Below are 18,722 nucleotides of genomic sequence, written 5' to 3'. Positions count from 1 at the left end.
TAGTAGGCAGGCAGCCGGTACGGACAGAAATGCTCGAGCAGTCCAGCGTCCACAGCCCGTGCACACACTCGCGCTTCGCATTCCGAGACAGATGGCCCCACTAGTCGGAGCCTTGCGAATTCCCCACTACAATATATATATATATATATATATATATATATATATATATATATATAAGGTACAGAGACAGCCATAATTGTTTTTGAGACCAGGTAGGAGTGTAGACCTAGCAAGCGAAAGCAGCGCCATCTGGGCCGAGCGTCTCGTGCTTAGCACTGACGATGAGTTTGCCAGCTTTGCATGACCCACTACTTCATTAGGTCTCCTTTGCTGAACACTGAGCCAAGTAAGTGTTCTAAGAATTCGTGAGGAAAAGTGGTTCGTGATACGGATTGAGACGATCCACGTACATGATTTCACAGCCTCGGTGACGCAGGCGCGCAGTGGGCATGAGGGGTTTGTTGACGTGGTCAACAGATGATGTTTGCACTATGACGCGATAAGGTCCATGGTACATGCTGACGAAATTTGTAGAGGTGTTAAAAGCAGCAGTGGTAGGTGCCCACATCCAAGCAAGAGAGTTGGGCGAAAACTGGTAGTGGGAGGGTCCATCGTCGTGACCTAATTTCTGTAACCTTTTTTCTTATGTTGTAAGGGGACTAGTTAATTGCCGACAATCTCCCGCTTACCGGGTGGCTTTGGAAATTAGTGTGCCTTCAGATTAGTGGGGTAGGTAGGGGAGGATAGTGTCGATTGGAGATGATGGCTCGCGACCATAGAGTAAAAATGAGAGAAAAAAGCCTGTCGTCACTTGAGGTGCCATGTTGTAAGCGTACGTTAGGTAGGGAAGGATACCATCCCAGTTTGTGTGGTCGGAGGCGACATACATAGAATGCATGTCGCCAAGAGGGCTGATTGATTGATTTGTGGGGTTTAATGTCCCAAAACCACCATATGATTATGAGAGACGCCGTAGTGGAGGGCTCCGGAAATTTCGACCTCCTGGAGTTCTTTAACTTGCACCCAAATCTGAGCACACGGGCCTGCAACATTTCCGCCTCCATCGGAAATGCAGCCGCCGCAGCCGGGATTCGATCCCGCGCAATCCCGTGACCTGCGGGTCAGCAGCCGAGTATTTTAGCCGCTTGACCACCGTGGTGGGGAGTCGCCAAGAAAGCGGTTGAAACGTTTGGTCAAGCAGTTTGTTTGTGGACGATATACGGTTGTACAGCGGTGAATCACATGGCATACAGAAAGAAATTTTTGAACATCCGCGAGAAAGACGTGGTCTCGGTCGCTCAAAAGTTCACATGGAGCGCTGTGACGCAGAACAAACTCTGATGCAGAACAACACATATGGACGTGGGTTTGCAGCAGGCAAGACGCAACGTCACGTGCCGTCACGGCTGGTAGAGCCGCCGTTTCTGCATATCTCATGAGATGGTCGATCGCTACAATAATCCAGCAATTCACAGTTGATGTGTAGGGCAGAGGATCATAAAGGTCTATTCCAACCCGGTCGAATAGTCGCACTGGGCACCGTAACGTCTACATTGGTGCAGTAGGACGGCTAGGATCGTGCTTTGCGGCATTAGCACTCTGTGCAAGATCGAATGTACTTTTGAAAAAATGTGTACATGCCGTGCCAATAAAATCAAAAACGCCGGCTGGTGTTGCTTTTAAACAAACGGGTGTGTGTGCAGTGCGTATCAGCATGAAAAGCAGCACATATGCTGGCACGGAGATGTCTGGGTATGACGAGTAGCCAATAACCTATTCCATCCCGGATGACGAAGTGAGAGGCTTGTCGATGGCGGCGGGCGATTGTTTCAGATAGGTAATCCATGAACGACGCAATCCACAAATCTTTGCGCTGCTCCACAGCCATGGCGATGGGTCCTGATAGTGGAAGTATGTTTTCTTGGATGGAGACACTCGCAATATCAGTATAAACTGGCGAACGAAAAAGAGCATCGGCATCGCCATGCTTCTGGCGTGAGTGATAAATGACACGAATGTAGTACTCTTGGAGCCGTAAAGCTCATCGTGCCAAGCGTCCGGAGGGATCCTTGAGGCCGGGTAACCAGCAGAGCAAGTGGTGGTTGGTAACAACATCGAAAGTGTGGCCGTACAGATAAGGCCGAAATTTTGTATTGGCGCAGATGATCGCTAGGCATTCTTTCTCAGATACCGAATAATTTGCTTATGTTCTTGTAAGAGTGCAGCTTGCGTACGCAGCTACATGTTCTTGGTAACCAGGCTTTCGTTGGGCAAGTACAGCGTAAAGAGCGACACCACTAGCATTCGTGTGCATTTCTGTGGGAGCGCATTCGTGTGCATTTCTGTGGAAGCAGTTGGAGCTTCGCGAAGGCACTGTCGCAGGCTAGACACCACGTAGATAAATTGCGGTCGCCCTGAGGTAGGTCTGTCAGAGGTGCCATGATCAAGGCAAAATCCCAGAAAAAGTGGCGGAAGTATGAACAAAGCCCAATAAAACTACGCAGCTCCTTGAGAGACACAGGCCTCGGGAACTCGCGGAGAGCACGTAGCTTTGCGGGGTCAGAGGAAACGCCAGCCTTCGACGCGACGTGTCCAAGAATGGTCAGCTTGCGTGCTTCAAAGTGACACTTCTTCAAGTTTAGTTGGACGCCTGCTGCGGAGAGGCAGCGTAGAACCTGTTCCAAGCAACAAATGTGCGTGGGAAAATCAGGCGAGAGTACCACCACGTCATCTAAGTAGCACAGATACGTGTTTCATTTGAGGCCTCGTATGATAGTGTCCATCATGCGCTCAAATGTTGCTGACGCATCGCATAGGCCGATTGGCATCACGTTAAATTCACATGAGCCGTCTGGTGTAACAAAGACAATTTTCGGCCTATCATCCGAATTTATTGGCACTTGCCAATACCCAAAGCAAAGATCAAGAAAGGAAGAGACCTCTGTGCCTTGTAAAGAGTCGAAGGCGTCATCGATCCGAGGCAAAGGATAAACATTCTTTTGTGTTATTTTGTTTAGACGACGACAATCTACGCAGAAGCGTATGGTGCCATCTCTCTTTTTAACTTAAACAACCAGTGAAGCACTAGGACTGTTTGATAGGTGAACGACGCCGTGTTTTAGGGTGTCACCTGTTGATTGATGACATGGCGTTCAGTCAGCGAGGCATGGTACGGTCGCCGCCATAGTGGTGGGTGATTACATGTGGTGATATGATGGCATACAGTAAATGTTCGACATAAAAAAAGCGCTGTGACTGTCAAAAGATGGCCAAAAATTGTCGAAGAAGCACGAAAGCTCACACCTTTGTTGTAAATTTAGGCCTTAGTTGATGACACAGTTAAAGATGTTGGCAGTGGCAGGGTTATTTACGGAACTACAGGAGAGGGCTTTGAGTTCCGATGATCCATCAGAATCTTTAAGTGTAGCGATGGTTTTGAATGCTTTTATTGAGCCAATAAATTCGCCCCGAAGCAACGTAATTGTGAATGGAAACATATTCCCCTCAGGCACGTCGGTCGCACCACCTTGAAGAGCAACGAGTGGGGTTGGGAGCGATGAGAGATGTAGATGAACGAAATCAGTGGAAGGTGTAAGGAAAGCGATAGCGTCGACGACGGCGGAACACGACACAGGTGCGAAGACAGTAGCAGGTGGATAGATATGGGTGTCATCACTAATGACCAACTTCGCGTAGGAAGGGCGATTGTTCGCAGGTACAGCATCACCAAAGGGAGAAAAGACGACTGCTGCACGGGCGCAATCGATAACGGCTTGGTGATGCGAGAGAAAATCTCAACCTAAAATGATATCGTGAAAACAGTGCGGGAGTACTACGAACTGCACTGTGTAGGGCACTCCTTGAATTACAATTATGGCGGTACACGCGGCCAGAGGCTGCACAGGCTGTGCAGTGGCAGTATGAAAACACGAACCCAAGTAAGGCGTTGTCACTTTTCGAATTGAACGGCAAACTTGTTTGGCGATGACGGAAATGGCGGCACCAGTATCAATAGGGGCAAATACAGGTGCACTTTCAAGAATAGCATTAAATACATTCTGCTGCAAACGAAGAGGGCTTGTGCATTGCGACGAGGGCGCAGTTCTTGTCTCGGGAACTGCGTTATTTAGTTGTCCGCGTCGATTTTAGGGGGATATCAGAGCATCGAGGAGGGCGAGCGATGACGTGAAGGAGACCGGTCATTAGAAGCTGGTCGAAGCTGGCCGGATGCTTGGTCGAGGGGAGTGCAATTCTGGGTCTGGAGTGGAGGGAGTATACGTGTAGTCGTACTCATATGGACGTGGGTTTTCGCGTGAGTGGAGTGGGCGACGGCACCACAGACGTGTGACGTGTCCGGGTAGAGCACACCAAAGGCAGATTGGTCGGTTGTCGGCAGTGCGCAATGAATTAGGGAGTCGGTGGACTGGTGGTCGTGGCCGCTGGGCAGCATAAAGAAGAGCAGGCAATGGAGGTGGCGTTTGGAACTTCTGTGGTCGTGGTCGCGCTGCTGCTTCGGCGTACGTCAATGGCGCATTGACTGGTGGCACCAGCTGCGAATGAAGAACCCCACACACTTGGTCTTGTATGATAGCCCGTAGTGTAGGGATAAGCGGCACACTGCGCTCCGGCAAGCCAGAGATGAGCGAGAGTTGGTGGGAAACTTCTTCGCGCACAAAATCTTTGATTTGCGAGAGGAAGACGGGATCTTGCGAAGGAGTTAAGCCGGACATCGATTCCTGATGTGGGACAGCATGGCGGGTGACGAGACGTTGCCGGCGGAGCTCATCATAGCTTTGGCAGAGCTCGGTAACTTGGGCAACAGTATCCGAGCTTTTTGAAATGAGCATCTGGAATGCGTCCTCGTCGATACCCTTAAAAATATGCTTGATGCGGCCTGCCTCTCCCATGTTCACATTGAAGCGTTTGCACATGTTTATGACGTCCTCTAAATAACTGGTAAAATGCTCACTAGGCAGTTGAGATCTTGACTGAAGGCGCTGCTCCACACGAAGTTTGCGGACAGCAGGATGATCGAAGACTTCGCTGAACTTAGTATGGAATGCTGTCCAAGTTTGAACGCCAGTTTCATGGTTCCAAAGCCACATGTGGGCAATGTGACTGAGGTAAATGTCGACAGTGGCCAGTCTCGTGGCTTCGTCCCACTTGTTCAAGACACTCACGAGTTCGTAGGTAGCCAGCCAGTTGTCAATGTCGTGATTGTCAGTGCCCCTGAATATGGAAGGGTCCCGTTGACGGACTGCGCCGGAGCATCCAATAGCCTGTGGAGCCATATATGGAGGGCTTTTGGCAGATGCAGTGTTCATGGCAGCAGGACGAGTCTGGCTTCGCTACTCCAGGATTGCGAGGAGACGCAGAAAACTGTACTAGATATAATAAAGAACTGAGACAGCCAGAACTGTTATTTGAGACAATGTAGGAGTGTAGGCCTAGCCAGTGACAGTAGCGACAACGTCTGGGCCGACTGTCTCGTGCTTAGCACTGACGATGTGTTTGCCGAATTTTGCACGACCCCCTACTTCAATACAATATATATATATATATATATATATATGTATGGGATATGGCACAACGGGAGCGTTGTCAACAAGGATAAATATATTTATCCTTCTTGACAACGCTCCCGTTGTCCCATATCCCATACCTTCACGAACACGAAGACTAACTGGCCCATTGAATTATGTATTACTCCCACTATATATATATATATATATATATATATATATATATATATATATATATATATATATATATAAGAGACAACATTTTTGTAAGGAGGTTTATTGGCCATGACCTCAGAAGCGAACAAGCGCAACGGACCGGAAGATGAAGTGCATAATCGTGCCTACACTAATTCCTCCACGTGGAAGCAGCCAGCCTGGCCGCAGCGGATAGGGAGTCAAAGTGATGAAGAACGCCGTGTGAAAAGCTTCATGCGGGAACCGTGCACAATTTCGGTGCTGCGGTACCGGTGGTCAGTTGGCCTGAGGTGAGGCGCCACTCGATAGTTGACAGGTGAAATCTGCTCTAAAACTACAAATGGGCTGATGAATCAAGGCTGGAACCTGTCGCATAGACCAGATGTGCAAATTGGTGCCAATAGTAGCACGTCGTCACCCGACCATAATTATACCACATGATGAGAGGTGTGGTAGACGGCCTCCCTTGTTTGTAGCGTAGCTTGTGTGTTCATACGAGCACGCTGGCGGCACTAGTCAAGTCGAGAATTACAATCTTTGCAAGAAGATGTGATGGAGGGCAATTGCTGGTGAAGAAAGAAACGTCGATGAAGAAAGTAAGTAAACGTCCGTAAATGAGATAAAATAGTGGTGTTTTAGACGAAAGTAAGAAACGGTAGAAGTTTATCCCAGTTTATGCAATCTGGTTGAATGTACACGGTGATCATGTCACCAAGGGTTAGATGAAATCTCTCGATCAGACCGTTTGTTTGAGGATGGTAGCTAGACGCCATCTTGCGTGTAGTGCCAGAAACGCGTAGAACTTCACCTAAACGCTGTAACAAAAACAACTTTCCATGGCCGTTTAGAAGTACGCGAGGAGCACCATGACGTAGCATTACGGCCTAAAGGATGAAATCAGCAACTTCCGATGCTCAACCAGTAACTACTGAAGTTGTCTCAGCGTAGCGTGACGGATAGTCTACGGCGGTGAGTATCCATCTATTGCCAGCGCTAGTAACGGGAAAAGGCTCAATAAAATCAATACCGACGACCTCGAAAGGTGTTGCAGTGCACGTCATTGGCTGTGATTGACTGGCAGGAAGAGAATTCGGAAGCTTGCAAAGTTTGCACGGACAGCAGGAACCCACGTACCTAGCTACGCTGGTAAAAAGGCCAGGCCAATAAAAGCGGCTTCGAATGCGGTCGTAGGTTTTGTGAAAGTCGAGGTGGCCAGCAGTCAAACCGTCGTGAAAGGCGTTAAGTACGTGATGTTAAAGATAGCGTGGCAAAACAGGTACCCATCGTTGACCCTCAGGATGATAGATGTGATGATACAGCACACCATCTTACAGCTTGAAGTGCTGAAGTTGTCAACGAAGCCGTGCATTTGCTGGACCTGTAGCTCCTGAGAGGTAGTGTATAATGCGGCGGCAGTACGGGTCACCCTGCTAGCGAAGACTAAAAGTTTGGTCGTCGTCGATGGGCAGTTGGTACAGCGAGGCGAGCAAGGCAACTGAACTGGTGGTCGCGTCTGCACTGGTGTTGTTGGAGATCGCGGTCGGCATTTCGAGCGGAGCCGTAGGTAGTGGGCAACAAGAAAGAGCGCTGGCGTCTTGATGTTTTTTGCCAGATTTATAAATAATCTCCATCTGATACTCCTGTAAGTGTAAAATCCAACGATCCAAGCACCTATACAAGTTCTTCAATCTAAAAAGCCAGCATAAGGCGTGGTAGTCTGTTAAGATGGTGAACTTATGGCCGTACAGATAAGCATTGAACTTCTGTTCGGACCAAACCACAGCATGACACTCCTGCTCAGTGGTGTCGTAGTTCTCGGCAGGAGTAAGCACTCCGCTAGCGTATGCGACGACTCTTTCCCGTCCAGAGTCGTCGCTCTAAAGGAGAACAGCGCCTCTACCGCACCCGCTGGCGTCTGTATGCCGGAGTGTTGGGGTGGTCTCATCAGAATGGCAGAGTACAGGCTCTGATGTGAGAGCTTCCTTCAATAGGTCAAACGCCGACTGACATTCTTCGGAGCACACAAAGGGTTCATTAGAAGCAAGTTGTTGGCGAAGTGGTGCAGCAATTTAAGCGAAATTTTTGTATGAAATGACAAATATAGGATACGAGACTAAGAAATCTTCAAAAATCTTTTGGCCTTCAAGGGCGTGGGAAGTGAACGACGCCAGCAATCTTTTTGGGGTCACGGCTCATTGCGTCCTTGCTCATGACATGATCAAGATCTTGATGGATTTGAGGCATGTTAGATTTTATAAACTTACAATTCGCGTTACAAGCAGTGCATGAGCTTTAAGAGAGCAAAGTAGGCGTGCAAACATGTTTTCTCTCCGGATACGGACAAGTAGCTGCACAACAGTTCTTTTGTATAAGTAAGGTATCAGGTTTGAAATCACGCATTCTATTAGTGGGTTATGAAGAATGCCATAGGATAGACTTTCACGTTAGCTTTCATGAGGCTTCGGTATGCTAAGCATAGAACGCAGCAAAATGTGTGCCTTGTTTATTTCTCATCTGAGATCCCAACTTTTATTTGTTGGTGAGGATATTACTCGTGATCTCGCGCACGCCATCTCGAAATCATGCTGTCGCAAATTTTATACCTGGTTACCCTGCACTGCACATGGAATGGAATGAAAAAAAAAACACTTTATTTCAGTTCTGCAAGATGTGCTTAGCGTACAAAGGGCGTCTCCCACGTAGGAACCGACAGAGAGTACCTGGCGGCTGCTTCGTGGGCCCGCTGGACGGCCCATTGCTTGTCGGCGAGAAGTGAGCTTCTGAGGGATCTCTACTACTTGTTTGAGGTAGAGTAGGGAGGAGCGTTTTACACTCCCAAAGCATGTGTGCAAGTGCCACCGTGCGTCCACACGAGGGGCATGTGTCACTGGGGTATGCATCGGGATAATGAACATGAAGCGTGGCAAGGTTTGAGTACGTGTTTGTGTGTAACAGGCGTAGGGTTAATGCCTGTGGTACGTTATTTTTCGGATGTGGGGGTGGAAAAATGCAGCGTTGAAAGTAAAAGTGCTTTGTTATGTCATTGTACGTAATGGGTGCATCCCGATTGGTCTCTCAAAGCACAGGAAACATACAAGACCCAACGCATGTGCACGTCCTTTGGACGACTGTCAAATCATCAAATCTTACCATGGTCGCACACAGGTAGCACTGCAGTAGACTCATAAAATTTTCTGCATTACTTATTGCATTGTTTTGAATATTTACTACCCTGAAAGTGTCAATGGTCTTCCGTATGGCTAGGAACAGTTCAATGTGCGGGACCGAATAAAACAAATATTCGACATGAACTGAAAAACCGTAACTAGCACCGCACATGTCTGACAACAGATCTTTCACCAGTACGTCCGAGCACTTCAGCTTGAGGGTGTCATAAGGAGCCGATAGGTTCAGGTGTCGTTGCAGGTAGGAGCTCAAAAGACGCTGCAAACATCCCTTTTCAGTGATAATGACTCGTAGGGGATACATGACTGCATGTGTCTTGGCCGAAAAGAATACTTCTAGAACCTCATCTTTGCAAGACTTAACGGTTTTTGAAAGACTTTTCAGTTCCACCTCTAATAGGAGAACAAGCACTCTTGATTTGACCTTGGAGTGCGTCCCGCTGAACGGTTTAAAGTTCTTTAGTGTAGCTGTTTTTGCTTTTACTTTGAAATGGAGTTCGGGTAGGACAGCAAATCCGCCATCCCTATCACACTGTAAGAGTGCCTAACCCAAATTGTTGGTGCACTCCACTGTCTTGCGTAGAATCGTTAGGCTGCTGACTTCGCTACGTGCCGCACGACCTAATGCCTCCACTGCTGCTGTGAGGCAACTGTCTCTGTCTTCACCGGGCGCCAAGTCAGCCAACTTGTGAGCAATGGCCAGGAGCCCCTGTTTAGGTACAGGGGCTGGTAAACTATACTTGGGACCTTTTATAAGTAAACATTCCACGAATATAGGTACTTTGGCTGCCACTATGTACACTGTCTTGACTGTTTACCACCACTTCTTGGTAAATTAGTGAAACAACTAGCCCAAATGAACTCATTGGCACTCAGTGAATGACACCTTGAAGTGATAGTTGGTTGCGCCTGCGCGTTTGTGTTCTCGTGCATTGATTGTTTTCTAATAAAAGCTCAATTGTAAGTTGAGCGTTTTTACTGTCAAATGTTTTTTTTCCTTCTACCTTGTGCGCTCATATATTTCTACATTATGTTGCCCTAACTGGCCCAGCATTCTAATTTAATGATAACATGTCTATTTCAAGGTTGACTTGTTGGTGCCGTCTCCAGGCGCGGCAGCTAGGTTGTGAACGCTTGGTTGAAGTCGCGAACACCTAACTATGTGGCAAAGGAATCCATTATGTTTTGTTTGTTTGTTTCTTGCGACAGCAATTATTAGGACACTCTCGGTTGGACTTCGCCACCGGCGTTGAACGTTCGCCTCACCATCACTCGCCGTATGCGTATACGTATCTAAATATATAAAAACGGATGAAAGAAAAATACTGCAGAAAAGTACTGTCGCACGGAATTGAAGAGCTCTCTGAAGTGGGAGTGTTAGGCGTTAACCAGTGAGCTACAATGAAACACCTACTTCGATGTGTAAACGGCAAGCTATTCATATCTACCACTTTTTGCTGGTAATGAGCATCTCGGGTGGAACTATCATGTTTTCAGCATTATCAGCAGAATGGCGCAATGAGTGCGCGTCGCCACATTGTCACCACACGGCGGCAGGTGCTCTCGTCTCCCACGCGTACTTTGCCCCGAGGAGGGGAGGAGGATTGGACGCTCACTAGCACGCCTTTATCTCGCGGTAGAGAGAATCCTACGTCTTGGCTGGCCTTGGGATTTCAACGGAACAATTTTGTTGTGGTTAGGAGGCGCATATGGACACTGCAATTGTTGCACAGTCTCCATTTGCGAAAAGGGTGCGCTTTTCAGACACAGTAAAGCAGCAACTTAGACGCTTATTCGCGTTCATCTGTAGCTGTGTGTACGTTTTCGGTGTTACTTGTGCGTGAGAAACGCGGGGCACCTTTTGATTTGCTTGAAATTTTGATCGGGACCTTGCATTTGTTGCTATCGCGTTCATTGCTTCCCAGTGCGGTAAAGCTGTGACGTTTTTATGCACTGATCCGTTAGACGCATAACCTTCTTGTGTGCAAACCACGCCCGAATATTTATATTTTTCGTAAGAACGCATGAAGACTGTACCACGGTCGTTTATTACAAGCGTCTATAAACAAAACACTCCATCATCGGTAAACGATACAAAAAGTGTTAGGGACAATTCAATGTATACGCACCCATGAAGGTGGCATTATTCAATGAAGCTAAGAAAAAAATGCACGCTTGTATTGTATCGTATACGTAAGCCGGCAGTTTCTTTACCTAAACTACGGTAAGAAACTTTGTTTTGTCATTTACAAGTGGATGCATTTGTATGCAGGCAAGCATACCAATTAAGAAAACTTGGCTTCAATAATATGATCTAAAACGACCTATTTGCAGTTTGTTGGCTGGCTGGCTCTTCAATACCTTGGCACAACCCGTTTTTGGGGGTAGCCAGTGAGTCAAACGGTGCCTTGATTAGAAAACTAATGCAATTATTGAGGTATCAGGTTAAACAGTAATTGTTTGATCAATGAAGAATAATAGTGTAAGCTCTCAAGATTTTAAAAAATTGGCAGATCCCACGTACTGTGGGAATCGATGATATGCGAAGCACGAATAAGAAATGTCGATGTGTCACTTACTATCAGCACAATGTTTTTGGGACGTTAAACCCCGCAAATCAATCAATCAATATCAGCACAACGTTACGAGGTGGAAGTAAATGATGCCGTACATGGTTTCTGTGTCATGATTATCATGTTCGGATGTGGCATTTACCTTCGTCATCTATTCACGTCACGTGATACCAAAATTAATATATGTGGAGGTAGCGAAACGGCCGCAAGCACGTTATGAGCGTGGTATGTCATGTTCTTACATGACACGCGTGTCAGGTTTAAAAGGTTTGTAGCAGTCATATATTTCGTCATTCATTGACGTCACGTAACACCAAATTTGGTATATGTGGAGCTATCAAAATGACCACGAGTGCATCACGAAGGGCCCAATATACTTCAATGTAGCGTTGACACGCACGCACGCTGGACCCAGTGACGCTACGTTAGCGAAATTCGATCTCTCTATAGTCTCACGCCAGGCACGACCAGCGCCCGTCGGCATGGTTCGACGGCAACGGGCGCGAATCGCGACATGCTGCATTTCGCGCCAATGAATTATCCTGACAACACTGCATCTCCGTCTTTTCGTGAGGGAAGGACGCCGGACGCGCTGACACGCGCATGCGTCAAAGCAACGCAGTGCAGCGTGCGCCTGCGAGTATATGGCAGCACTGCGGCTGGAGTGGCAATGCTGGTGAGCACGTGCACCGCGTCACGTCGAAGTGAATTGGGGCCTTGACATGTTCGCATGTAGTCATGTTCTCACATGACACGCATTTCGTGATTATCATGTTTGCACCAGGCACAGACTTTTGCTATCCATTGGCGTCACGTAATAAAAACTTTGGCATATATGAAGCTAGCGAAACTTCCGCGAGCTCATCATAAGCGAAGCATGTAGTCATGTTGTTACATGACACGCATCTCATGTTTGTCATTCTGCACTAGTATGATACCTTCATCATTCATTCAAGTTTCGTCATACCAAATTTGGTGTGATTGAAGCTAGTGAAACGGCCGCCAGCACATAATGAGCGTGGCATGTGGCCATGTTGTTACATGACCCGCATGTGATGATTATCATGTTTGCACTGGTCACATAACTTCGTCATCAATTCGCATACTGTAATACCAAACTTGGTATATGTACGCTAGCAAAACGGCCGCGAACGCATCATGAGTGTGGTGTCTAGTCAAGTTGTTACATGACAGTCATGTCATGATTTTCATGTCTGTCACTTATGCTCGCCATGCAATCATGTCATACCATACCAGTTTTGCAACATGCCATCTAAACGAAACCATCCCAAGAGCTGCAGGGTCATGAAAGGTAAATCATGACATTCATGACATACATATTATTATTTTCATGTTATGGCTAGACAAGTATGTTCTTCATACAGTCATGTTATGCCATACCGTGTTTGGTATCGATACCATTATTGAAACGGCCAGGAGAGCTACAAGTCATAGGCGGCTAGATAGATAGATAGATAGATAGATAGATAGATAGATAGATAGATAGATAGATAGATAGATAGATAGATAGATAGATAGATAGATAGATAGATAGATAGATAGATAGATAGATAGATAGATAGATAGATAGATAGATAGATAGATACGTTCGAGGTCGCCGAAAGTCGCTAAGGAATGCTTCGCATTTCAAAATACCTTTGTAATGTACAAAAGGTAACAAAACAAAAAAAAAGCATTTTAAATAAGCCTACTGGATTAGGTTACGCTTAACAATAAATCATTTTAGACTATCGTAAAAAATTGCATGAAGCAGTGAAAACGCTCCTGTAGCTAAGACCGAATATGATAGCATCAAATGAAATAAATACCGAAATAGATAAAGTTGAGTTCAACTTTTGCAGAGGTTGTTCTAGTAGTCTTCTTATTTGCATATAACATCCTCGGCACGTTTAAAAAAATGGCAGCATATCCACAGAGTGAATGATGGAGAGTGGGGCGAAGCAGCTGTCCGTCCTTTTTTTCTTGCTTCTGTCCGTCCATGCGTCCGTCTGTGTGCCCGTCCGTGCGTCCATTCGCCCGTCCGTGCGTTTGTTCGTGCGTCCGCATGTCCATCTGTGCATCCGTCCCTGCGTTCCTCCGTACATACGCCCCTGCGTCCGTCCAAACGTCCATCCGTTGGTGCAGCCATCCGTGAGTCCGTCAATGCATCTGTCTGTGTGTCCGTTCGTCCATATATTCAACACTCCAAGTACCACCATCTCGCATCTTTTCATTATATATTCCCCATATAGAAGCACCGCCATCCAGCGGACATTTCAAGGACTAAACGAGAGGTGGCACACGCACACTTTCTTACGTCTTGTGCTTCGTGTCTACTTCCTACCTTTAACCACCTCGACTTCATGGTATATATTAGTTCACTGTATTCATGGCACTGCGGCCCAACGCTCGCTAAACCTTTCTAAATCGAAGGAGGTTACGCCTGGCAAGTATAACATAGCAACCCTTTCTTGTCAGATGTTTCTCAATGTACATGCCAATGGCTGCTATTGGGGAATGAGAGACAGGAGAATTGGGCTTTTACTTTCTTACGGCTAGCGCTTTGTACCTGCCTCCCACCTTTAACCAACTTGAGTTCATTGCATATACTGCTTCACTGTATTCATGGCACTGTGGCTCAACGCTCGCTAAAACTTTCTGAAACTAAGGAGGTTACACCCAGCGAGTATAACATAGCAACCGTTTCTTGTCAGATAGTGCTCAGTGTACATGCCAATGACTGCTGAAGGGAAATGAGAGACGGGATAATTCCGCTTTTAGTTAACGCGCACGCTACGAATTTTTTTATTGTTTAACGAAGCACAGGAAAAATCTGCCACCGGCACACTCTTGCAGGTAAAAACGTAATACTGGTTTCACACTACGACTACGACTACTAGGGACGAACCGGTGCCGCTGTAAGGATCTTCGCCAATAAAAAGGGCTCCAGAAATTCGCTTTCAGTACAGTGAAAACATAAATATGACTGTGCCAGACCCAACATGTGAAGGAAAATGTTCAGTGGTGGGACTCAGCAACATAGCCTTGTAATTGCTATTAAATGCGAAGCATTTCTTAGTGAACTTCAGTGACTTTTAGCGTATCTATCTATCTATCTATCTATCTATCTATCTATCTATCTATCTATCTATCTGTCTATCTATCTATCTATCTATCTATCTATCTATCTATCTATCTATCTATCTAGCCGCTTATGCTTGGGTGCTCTCGTGGTCAACCTCTTAACTTGGCGTGAACCAAAATTCGCATGGGAGGGTAAGATGGTTTGGCGAATATGACGCGATGGTCAAGATTTGATTTATGTCAAAATCCCGTCCCATACACCGTCAAACACTTGTCACCAGACAGTGGCACATACCCATGGGCGGCTATGTGTCACTGGTATGCGGGTAGGTGCCACACGTAATTGACACTTTGTATCTACCCAGGAACGACAAGAACATACATGGGCAATTTTAACGCGTGAAAATTAAGCAATACTTGACATCGTTAGCGTAAACCACACGAAGGCTTAGAATAAATGTCAGTGTTAAGAAAAACCTGACTTACGCAGCGTAGACCCCCGACGACTGCAAATAATAAATTTCAGGGTTCCATCAGGAATCAACCCAAGCATCCTGTGAGGCAGTCAAGCATTCTACCCAAGAGCTACGCCAGGTCTCGTTACTACTTTTCAAATACACGCTAATCTTCGTGAAACGTTTATATTGCAGTGCTGCGTACCCAATTTAATAAACATTACATCTGTACTCCTTTGATACAGCCGTCACGTTGGGCTATCGGAAATCGTTGTTAGGTGCCATGCGCTGAAGTTGATTATTGTAGCAGTTTCCAGGGCCAGCACCTTCGCGAGCATCGAAGCTTCATATTAGCTTTTGGTGTTGCTATTACGCATGTTCCAGTTTATATCGTTTCGCAAGTGCTAACAACTGGTTCTCTAAACAACTACAACTCTTCAACATAAGCCTGTGCATGAAACCTTTGTACATATAATTAGCGTCAATTCATGACGTTTCACTCAATAATAAAAAATTGCAACACGGTCTCTTTCTCTCCGCATGCTTCACATAACGTCGATTCCCAGTTGCGTGGGATCTGCCGATTTTTTTTTCCTTTCTTGATGAATAAAACCTGCTCTTCCAAGGAAACTTTCGCCGAAGAAAATCTTATAAAAACAATGAAGAATACTTGAATTTATTCACATTTGTACGCTTTTCAGATCGTGCTATGTAATGTACGCCGACATTAGCAGTAGGGACAGAACAGGGCCATCTTGGGATGCTTTTCCTAGAGAATCTGCATATTCAATGATTGCTGAACATCTATGGTCTGGTACCCACACTAGTCGTACTAGCCGCACCCGTCTGATGATGAGTGAATAAAATGTCTTCACAGTACGGGATAAACTGCTGGCGTTTAAGGTAGAACAGGCAGAGGGGCAGTTTGAACAACCACTGCTGATAGATTCTGAAGCCGTTTCCGCAATTCTAGAGCTATTGCTATTAGTATAGGGCAAACTCACCTTATAATCAGCCAATCCCCTCCTTTGGGTACGAGCCATTTGCTCAGGAAAACAACAACAATACGCGCATACCCTGTTTTTTTTTCCAATAAGAATCAGTCGTATAACAACACTATACATGGAAGGCCGCTTTACAACAAAAATACTTACTATCACTGGTTCAGCCATCATCTGACATTTAGCGGCAGACACTAGCACCGCTAAAAATAGCGTAACGCAAATCGTAATGTTCCCCACCATGGACTGTTTCTTGAGCAGTAGCTTATAGGACCGTGAAATAGACACATTAAAAACGATTTCACACTGGTCGGTCTTTTATATAACAAATGGGCAATGTGATGGTGATTAGTCTTTTTTTGAACTTTTGAACCTGTCGCTATGTTTAGTAGGAACACAATTGAAGAGGCTGTGTAAATTCCATTGTGCTGAGTAAATTTTCACCGGTACTTTAGCTCTGAACTCTGAGCTTTAAGCACTTTCGCAATACATCTTTGCTACACCCGAATCTGCTCGTTTTCTATCCTGAAGTCTTTTTTTTTCTCCTATCACGTCCCAATATGTGACTTCGCCAAGCAGGTGCTCCCTTAACGCACGGTAGTAGACTGCTCCTTGTGGCTTATCTCGAGCAGTGTTGTAATTGATACCAAAAAAAATAACAAAATGTGTTGCTATTTACTATACCAAAAAAAAAACGCGTTACCGCCTTACACATTATCTACTATAAAAAGTAACGCGTTTCCGTTACTGTTACCAAAAAAAGCAATGAACGTTACATTTATCGTTACTACCCCTTCATAAAGTTTAGTCAACGTGTGTTTGCTACACAAAGCCAACATCAGAATTTTTTATATCTGAAAATTATGTTCTTATTTAAACTTCTAACCCAGAAGAAGTAATATATTAAATATGTTCATTTAATGACTTATATTTGTACAATTGTACTGGACTTTGGTGGCTTAAAGTTGCTTGTAGGGTTATATGTAATGGCGTGTGAGTCTGGCGCACTGTATTAAGCCACTTTTTTCCATGCAACTTTATACAGAATATCAGATTTTCTCATGCACAAAAGCCTCAAAAAGAATCATTGAACCCGCAAGAAGTTTACAGTGGTCAGATTTTTTTTTGTATTCGAACAGCTCCTTTGGAGATCGTCGAAACTGAAAGTGGTGGTTCTTGGCCTCTGAAATTACTTGCCTCGCGCCAGTAGGCAATCGCGGAGGCATACACTGGCACTTTTGTTTAACATTTGCGCGTTTGTGGCACTAGATGCACCTTGGTCTGCTTCTGTCTTACAACTGTTGTCTCGTTTGGGCCACCAAAATTCAAGCCGCGTGCCTCATCGACGCCGGCACGCATGCACGCATGACCTACGCAGCAAAGGCCTAGTCCGAGGGCGTGCTAATGAAATGTTCTGTTTTCTAGTCACAAAAACGTTCTATGTGCATAAACATTTCGCGTTTATTTCGTCGTAAATTGAACGCAAAATTTCGCTAGCATTCATGAAAGCCTGTTTAGGATCTGCCTCGCAGGCTCTAGAGTTCAATAACCAACAACGTAGCTGCCATTGTGGAGAAAACGAGGCCAAACTTGTTTTAAAACAAAGCTGATATTTCTTTAGCATCTTTGTTTAAACTATTTTGTAAATGTATAATAAAATTGCCCTTTATTAGAAAACTATAAAATTAGCTTCTTTTGCTTTGTATACAAGTTTCAAACAAGGTTTCTTCACTCTTCTTTGCGCATATATTTTATGAACAAGACGTTTTAAGAACAAATGGTAATATTTGTGTTACAATTCTGGGACGTTGAACCCCACATAATAATCAATCAATCAATCAATCATGTCATTTGTGTTACATAATTGAAACATTCTAGAACTAATGGTAATAAAGTTTGTCTTCCCGTATTCAGTGCATTTGATATTTTTGCCACGTAAAAAAATGCAGCTAAAAACAAAACCGAGTTTCTTTTCGGGCCACCGAGTGCTGTATGCATAAATTTTGAAATAATCAAATCTAAGACATATTCTGCCGGATTCATGCCGATCCTAAATGAAATTATGCGTTTGGGACAGTAGTTTAGCAAGGAGGTTCGTGTCACACCAGGCCCGTGCCTGCGCCCCTCTCCTTCGTGATTTTTTTCGTCATGGTGTAAAATACATAGCGTCAAAAAACTGCGTGCCTGCCCCCCTTCCTTGAGCTGAAAAAGCTGTTCCCCCACGCCACCCCCTCAAGAAATAAATTCCAGCCTAAGCCCTTCGTTTGCGATCAACCATGATACGGAGGCTAACTGTGGTTGTCTGCAGTGTAGCTGTCTACGGCTAACTGTGGTTAGCCGTAGAGTGTTCGTGTACTAATAGCTCTAGGTAAAACATAGGGTAGCAACAAACCGAGATAACCAAGATAGCGCAAAAAATAAAAAACCTTTTTTTCAACAGAAAAAAAATCGACCTTTCGCGTCTAACTCGCAATCATTTTAACAATTTTCTTCTGGCCAAGGGTCACGCTTGTTATCCATGATGCGCAAAATTCGGTTTAGGCCGGCTCTGCTAGGGTAGTGCACCTCCAGCCCGGTTCAATCACCGGCTGTCTGCCGAATGGACCAGCATTCTACAAAAGGTCGCCTATAATCCGGGCTCCAAGCATACGATGCCGAAAACGTCCAATTTGATGCAGTAGTTGTTCACCACACTGTGCTCAGGGAG

At 45.5% G+C, this 18,722-nt stretch overlaps 1 long non-coding RNA gene across 1 annotated transcript in view; it reads right to left on the bottom strand.

The window, feature by feature from the left end:
- The window catches only part of LOC142786700 (uncharacterized), a 64,877-nt gene extending 48,580 nt beyond the window's left edge, over window positions 1-16,297 (bottom strand). The window contains exon 1 of the long non-coding RNA XR_012889122.1: window positions 16,169-16,297. This is a non-coding gene — a long non-coding RNA (uncharacterized LOC142786700). The remainder of the gene's footprint in view (window positions 1-16,168) is intronic.
- Window positions 16,298-18,722: the final 2,425 nt, after the last annotated feature.

Source organism: Rhipicephalus microplus, unplaced genomic scaffold, assembly GCF_043290135.1.
Source record: "Rhipicephalus microplus isolate Deutch F79 unplaced genomic scaffold, USDA_Rmic scaffold_28, whole genome shotgun sequence".
Lineage (NCBI taxonomy): Eukaryota > Metazoa > Arthropoda > Arachnida > Ixodida > Ixodidae > Rhipicephalus > Rhipicephalus microplus.
The sequence above is the reverse complement of the archived record's forward strand: the minus strand, read 5'-3'. Positions and strand labels throughout refer to the sequence as shown.